A 7805-nucleotide genomic window follows, 5' to 3' on the forward strand; every position below is an offset into this window, starting at 1 on the left:
ACCATAAACGAATCTTTCCCAGGCGGGTTTACTTTAACTATCTTCCTCTTGCATAAAATTTCGGCATCATTGGCGCTAAGCCAATCCATTCCAAGCACGATGTCGAAACCATTAAGTTCGATAGGCAATAATTCCTCGTGGAACTTATTCCCATTCAGATCAGTTAAGATGTTTTTCATACGATGGCTAACAGGTACAAACTTGCCACTAGCAACTTCGACTAATAAGGCATTATCTAGTCTATCAACAGGCAAAGCTAGTTTTCTATCAAACTCATGCGAAATAAAGGAGTAGTTGGCTCCAGAATCAAACAAATTTTGGGCAGGCAATTTGTTAACGAGAAAGGCACCTGAAGCGACATCAGCTTCATCTTTAGCAGCTTCCAGTGTCATCTGGAATGCTCTCGCCTTTGGCTTTGGCAGAATGTTGGGTCTAGCTGCCTCCTTCTTCTTCGGGCAGTCCCTCGACATGTGTCCCTCCTCACCACAACCATAGCAAACCTTCTTAGAGAGGGTACATTCATTGGCATAGTGCCCTGGCTTTCCACACTTGTAGCACGTGGTCGCTACCTCACATTTTCCATGATGCTTCTTCTTACATTTTTCGCACCATTTCGCTTCACCTCCTCCACTTCCTCTCGAACCAGACTTCGAGAACTTGTTTTTCTTGTTGGACCCTGAAGGTTCGTCATATTTCCTCTTTTCACCAACATCTATCCTTTCCAGACCCTTTTCCTTCTGTTGGGCCTCCACATTCTTAGCTGCACGAACAGCCGTTTTTAGAGTAGTTGCCATCTTGACTGTCGGACCAAAGTCGGCAGGCAGTCCATTAGAAAACCTCTCAATCTTCGAGAGTTCCGTTGGCACTAGGTACGGAAATAACTTCATTTTCTCAGTGAATGTCGTAGCATAGTCATCTATGCTCATCCTCCCCTTCTTTAAGTTTTGGAACTCATTGTTCAGATCAATCAGATCTATCTCTGAACAATACTGCACCCTTAGTTGTTCTAAGAACTCCTCCCATGACATTTTCAGGGCTTCTCCTCGTGGCATAGTATCTGCGAACAACTTCCACCAACTTAAGACTCCGATCTTCAGTTGTCTAACTGCAAAGACAGTCTTCTGTTTGTTGCTACAGTCGCAACTTTCAAATACCATCTCCATTTCGGAGATCCATTCCATTATCTCAACAGGCTTTGGGCTCCCAGAAAGACTTGGCGGTTTGGCACCCAATAAATTCTTGTACATTCGCCCATCCTTGTTGTTTCTCCTTTCCGGATCGTTCCTTCGTTCTCCTTGAGTCCCAACTTGAATCATAATGCGACTATTGTTCCCTTCAATTCCTCCGATTGCTCGGGAATCAATTCAGGTTCCTCAATAGGTATGATAGGTTCGTCCCTATTATCATGCAACATCTGTCGCATCTCCTCCCTTTGTTCGGCTAACATAGTCTGAATCATGGCTTGCACCCCAGCCATTGTTATTGGTTCTGGTGCTGCTGCTACAACAGGTATTTGCTCAATCACTGGCGGTTGATTCCTGTTTTCATCTGCGTTTCCAACGCCACTCCTTGTTCTCACCATTTTTGATCTACACACCGAATAAGGTGAAATTAGATCCTCATTCACGATCGATATTCAAATCATCATTATTACTCCGAAACGTTTACATGCTAGTTCTAATAACGTAGACATACGCTTAGAATCCTACACACATAAGGTTTCCAGATCCGGTCGGCAACAGACCGTAGATCCGAACAATTAATATCATATATGGCAACATATAATATTTAGCACATCAAAGCATTTTAGGCAACTTTCCTAAAATAAACTAGTGCTCGTGTCAAAAATCCAACAGACACACATCTCAAAATTCCACTTAGCATTCTAAGTTTAAGTCTAGAAATCCTACAAATTCCTAGTTCGCTTAAACTAATGCTCTGATACCAACTGTGACATCCCCAAAATCACGGCCAGAAAAGACCGATTTCATTTATGCTTTTTTTTAAAATAATTTCAGAGTAAATCCTTTTGATTTAAAAGTGTTGCGGAATTTGTTCCCAAAACAAAACATGATAAAATAATATTTATCAAAGCATTTCATCAAGAGATGCATTTTCATTATATAATCAAAACTCGGGATGTCATGTTCCGATACAGACCATAAAGCATAAACGATAACATTACAAGTCATTCAACAAATATATACATATACAGACTTGTAAACAAAACAACTCGATGATTCATCCATCTTACGCCCTTGCGCCACTTCCTGTAATACAAATAAAACTGAGTGGGTCAGGCTTGGGAGCCTGGTGAGCATATAGGGTTTTCAACCCACAATAAATAATTATATTTAATTTCACCAACCAATCACTATCCCGATTACCCATTCCTGTTATCCTCACTTTACGTCCCTAAAATAACATCTATCTCAAGGGACCTAATCTAGGATTTTCATCGGGACGGACATTACTGCCAAGGGGTTTCCTCAACAATAGATATCCTAAAGGCAACCATGAGGGGGATAGAGTACACCGGTGAACACATCGTTCACAACACCTACAGGTTATGAACCTGCTAGCGTTCCACTGGACTGTCTAGAAAGAGTCTGTGGTCGTTATCCATACTCCGCTGAATAACTAGATCAACGACAACAACAACATCGAGGCCTCTCATCTGTTTATTACACACCAACTATCTACCCATGTTCTACCCAACATATTAGTAGATAAAAATATATATTTTCATACATAGTTTAAAACCTGTATATCATTTTCATTTAATACATATTCCACATAACAGATGAGGCACACCCACATAACACATATTTCATACAAAGTAAATCAGATCTATGAGATAGAAGAGAATGAATATACATTCACACATATAACAACAAAATTATATACATAAACAACAATACACTTAATACACTCAAACCATACTTGTATTATTATCGTGTTTATGAAAGGTAGTATACACTCACTTGATCAGAAGATGATCAGACAGCACTACGACTTGCAGAAGTAGTAATCCTCAGCAGATCTGGAAGATCTCTACAAAAATCGAACTTCTCGCGGGCAGAGCTTCGGCTCGGGAACCGCACTTTTCGGGATCTTCAGGATCTCGGGACTTGCTTCGGGGCTCGAGAATAATATCGGGGCTTCGGGGTACTTCTGGCATGCAAATCGAGGTAAAACGGGAGAGAGAAGAGAAAAATGAACAAAAGAACCGGCTGCCCTCGCATCCTATTTATAGGAGGCTAGAGCCTCGGAGTACACGGGGCGTACGCGTCCGAATTCGTCACTGCGTTCGTCATCCGAGGAACTCGAGTACGAGGGTCGTCATGCTTTGTTGTACGTGGGGAGTACAGCAGTACGCTGGGCGTACTTCGGATAAGCCCGGTGACTCCCCTTCGGATAATGTCGGGTTTAATAATTAAATTTAATTATTAATTATTTAATAAACTTCGAAAATTCATATCTTCTTTATACGAACTCCGTTTTCGACGTTCTTTATATCCACGCGTAGGTGAGACTACGCTCTACAACTTTCGTTTAGACTCCGTCGGCTAATTTTAACTTTATTTTTATTATTTATTTTTAATAGGCCGGGACAGAAAAACTTCGCTATAAATTCATAACTTCTTCGTTTGACGTCCGTTCTCGCCTAACTTTTCATCGCTTCGATACCAACAATGAGACCTTCGATTCTCGTTTAGCTTGCCTCGGCTAAAAACCGCTTGATCTTAAATCGAGTATTTCAGGTTGCACACCGCTAAGCCGAAACTTCGATAAATCATAACTTCCTCATACGAAGTCAGATTTGGGCGTTCTTTATATATTCGGAAACCTCGTTTCAACTACTACAACATTAACCAAAGATATCAAGTTTATTTTACACTTAATATTTGACGCTTATTTTTATTCTTAATTAATCCAACCACATAATTAAGAAATTAAGCACAAAACACATAATACTCAAATAATACACTTCTATTATTTCAAAACGGGTTACAAAGGTTAACCTAGACTATTATATCAACATTAATGACAGGCCCAGAAACACTGGCGTTACAGCTATCCATATCCTCTTTCCATTTTGCAGACTCCAGGCCTGCCATGGCTTCCTTGTAGCTGTTAGGTTCATCCAAATTTTCTAGTGTACTATCACTAATAAACATATCACCTTTAGTAGTAATATGAAAACCATAAAACTCCGGTGGAACACTAACTCTACTTGAACATCCAATAGGTAGGGACTCGTCAATAGGATCAACAGGAGTTTCCTCCTTATGTTAAACTCTAGTGTTAGAGGTTCCTTCATCGTTCGATTCTTGAAGCTCTTCAAGATCGATTTGCCTCCCACAGTCCCCTTGGCTTATGAGTTCTCGCTCTCAGAAAACCCATCTCCTCGCAACGAAGACAACATTGTCACTCGGTCTATAGAACAGATATCCAAAGGACTTCTATGGATAGCCGATGAAAATACACAGCTCACTACAAGGTTCGAGCGTGTCGTGAGTCTCTCATCTTACGAAAACCTCGCAACCCCAAACCTTGATATGTGCCAATGGGGGATTTTTCCCTCTCCACATCTCGTGAGGTGTTTTGGCAACCTTCTTCGTAGGGACCAGGTTAAGGATATGGGCGGCATTCTCTAAGGCATACCCCCAGAATGAGATAGGTAATGAAGCAAGACTCATCATGGAATCAACCATGTCCAACAAGGTTCGATTATGCCTCTCAGCCACACTGTTCAACTGCGGTGTCTTGGGTGGCATCAATTGCGAAACGATTTCGTATTCCTTGAGGTAGTCGTTGAATTCAAGACTAAGATACTCACCACCTCGATCGGATTGGAGCATCTTAATTTTCCTGCCCAGTTGATTCTCCAATTCTTGCTTAAACTCTTTGAACTTTTCAAATGTTTTTGACTTGTGCTTGATTAAGTAGATATACCCATATCTGCTATAATCATCGGTGAAAGTCACATACACGCGGCTTGCATCCTTCGTGGTGGATCTAAAGGGCCCACACACATCGGTGTGTATGAGATCCAATAAACCCTCACCCCTTTCACAAGTACCAGTGAAGGGTGGCTTGGTCATCTTTCCAAGTAAACAAGACCCACACACGTCATCGCCCCTAAGGTCGAATGACTCCAACACTCCATCCTTTTGGAGTTGGGCTATGTGTTTCTTGTTGACATGTCCAAGACGAAAATGCCATAAGCATGCTTTATCCAAATCATTGGAAGAATCGATATACAACACATCATTTCATAAGTTGTCTATAGCCATCACAGTTTCATATATTCCATTACAAGGCAGTGCTTCAAAATAGAAAATACCATTAAAGAAAGCATTAATAGAACCCTTTTAATTATCAAAAAAAAATCTAAAACCTTGTTTATATAAACCATGAAAAGAAATGATGTTTCTTGCCATTTCTGGCAAATAGCAACAATTATTCAAATCTAGTCCTAACCCACTACTATGCACTAAAGAGTAAACTCCAATATTGGTGACAGGCGATGCTCCTCTATTCCCCATGATCAAGTTTATCTTCCCATGCTCCACATCCCTACTTCTTCTTAGGCCCTGCAAATCCGAACAAATGTAAAAACCACATCCTGTATCAAGAACCCAATAAATATCATGTGATGAGTTATTATATTGAATAGTATAAGTACATGCGAATGATGGTTTTATCTTTCCATCATTGATGTCCTGCAAATACTTCGGGTAGCTTCATTTCCAATGCCCTTTCTCATGGCAGTAGTAGCACTATGCATCCTTCAGGTTGGAGGAGCGTGCAGTGGGACCACCCTTGCCTCCAATAGAAGAGGTGTCATCTTGGGACTTTCCCTTATGGTGGCTCTTGGAAGGAGCCTTCCACTTCTTACCCTCCCCATGCCCAATAGCCAAGATGGGGGCAGTGACAGTAGGAGTTGATGCAACAAATTTGTCCTTGAGGTTTCTCTCAGCAGTCCTCATCAGGCCTTGAAGCTTGATCAAAGTAATCTCCTCATTGTTCATGTGGTAGGTCATGCAGAACTGATTGTAACAAGGAGGTAAGGACTGAAGAATGATATCAATCGACAGCTCCTCATCGAAGTTAACATTTAACTTTAGTAGGCCGTCGACATATCTCTGCATTTTCTACAGGTGGGTTGTGACGGACTCTTCATCCTTCATCTTGGTAGTGATCATCGAAGTGATGATCTTGTACCTCTCATGTGTGGCACTTTGGTGTTACCTGTCCAGTAAATCCTAATGCATCTCATAGGGGTAGTAGTCCTCGTAGGACTTTTGGAGTTCGGCAGTCATAGTCGCGAGCATGATGCAATGGACTTTCGTAGCATCGCCCTCACAAGCCTCAAAGGCAGTGATCTCCTTGGGAGTAGCAGTGTTGACATACACTTCTTTCAGCTCCTTGTCGAGGACATAATCGTCCTCATAGAAGGTAACCATTCGAATGTTGCAGATCCAATCATTGAAATTGGACCCATCAAAAATCACCCTCCCACAAAAATTCATGAGTGAAAATGAGCCGGAAGAGTTCGAGGCGGAAGCGTAGTTTTTGTTTGAGGTAGGCATCTAAAAAAGAAGAGAGACAAAGTTTGATTAGATAAGAATCCCCAATTAAACACCCAAATGAGAAATTAGGGCTAGGATCCAACAACATTATTCACAATTTAGAAAAGGGATGTCGTATCTAAATCGCAAATAATTTGAAGGTAAGTCAATGATGATTCACTAATTTCCACCATGAAAAACGAAAAAGATTAAGTTTTAAATGTACTGAAACTCTTAGATCTTTTCAGAATCACTGAACTTTTCAATGGCATTTTTAAATCTCGATATGCCCTTCAAGTTTGTGACTGGGATACCAAGGATCACAAATAAGGTGTGAATAACCATGCAAATGTACTTGGTGCCCTCAATGTTACAGTCACCTAATCAATGTGCCGGTTAGCTACACACGCTCCATTGATCTATGACAAACATCGAGTCACCCTTTTCCACCTTTCCTAGTCCTAAATTAGTGTGTAGGTTAACCACACATGCTCCACTAACGTCTTGGCAAGGGTACAAAGTGTAATTTCATGGAATAGCATCATTTTCATATTTTTCCTAAAGTAACTACGATTGGGAATTTTATAAAGAACATTTAGTTACTTTATTAACCATTATACTTTTAATGAGTAATTAGTTGCCTTATCCTACCAATTCGGCTAACGCCCTCCACCAATCAAGGAAGCAGTGGTTGAGAGTGGACACCCATTAAACTGTCATTTTATAGGCATCAACCTTATACCCCCTTTATAGATCGGCTTCGTGAATGAGGCCTACTATCCGTAAGACTAGCATTAATCTTATACATACATATATATATATATATATATATATATATATATATATATATATATATATATATGTAGATATGTATATATATATAATCACTATTCTTATAATATTATAATAGTATAAGGGTTGAATTTTAAACTTGTAAAATTCTAGGGTTTAGAATTTAAATATTTCAAAATTAAACTTTTTAATCAAAATTTAAATTCCAAAACTTGAGGGCAAGTTTTGAAACTTTTCAAAACTTTCTAGATCAAAATTCAAATAATTTAATTAAACAATTAATTGGTGATCATCTAATTTTGACCTAATCCAATTATATGGCAAGATAATTCTTTCAAATAATTCAAATAATTAAATTTTATCATATAAGGCAATATTATCTAATTAGTTGACAATTATCTTCTATTTTGATAAGGATAATCACATCATATGAAT

Source organism: Lactuca serriola, chromosome 3 (assembly GCF_051521515.1).
Source record: "Lactuca serriola cultivar US96UC23 chromosome 3, Lser_US96UC23_V15, whole genome shotgun sequence".
In the NCBI taxonomy this organism is placed as follows: domain Eukaryota; kingdom Viridiplantae; phylum Streptophyta; class Magnoliopsida; order Asterales; family Asteraceae; genus Lactuca; species Lactuca serriola.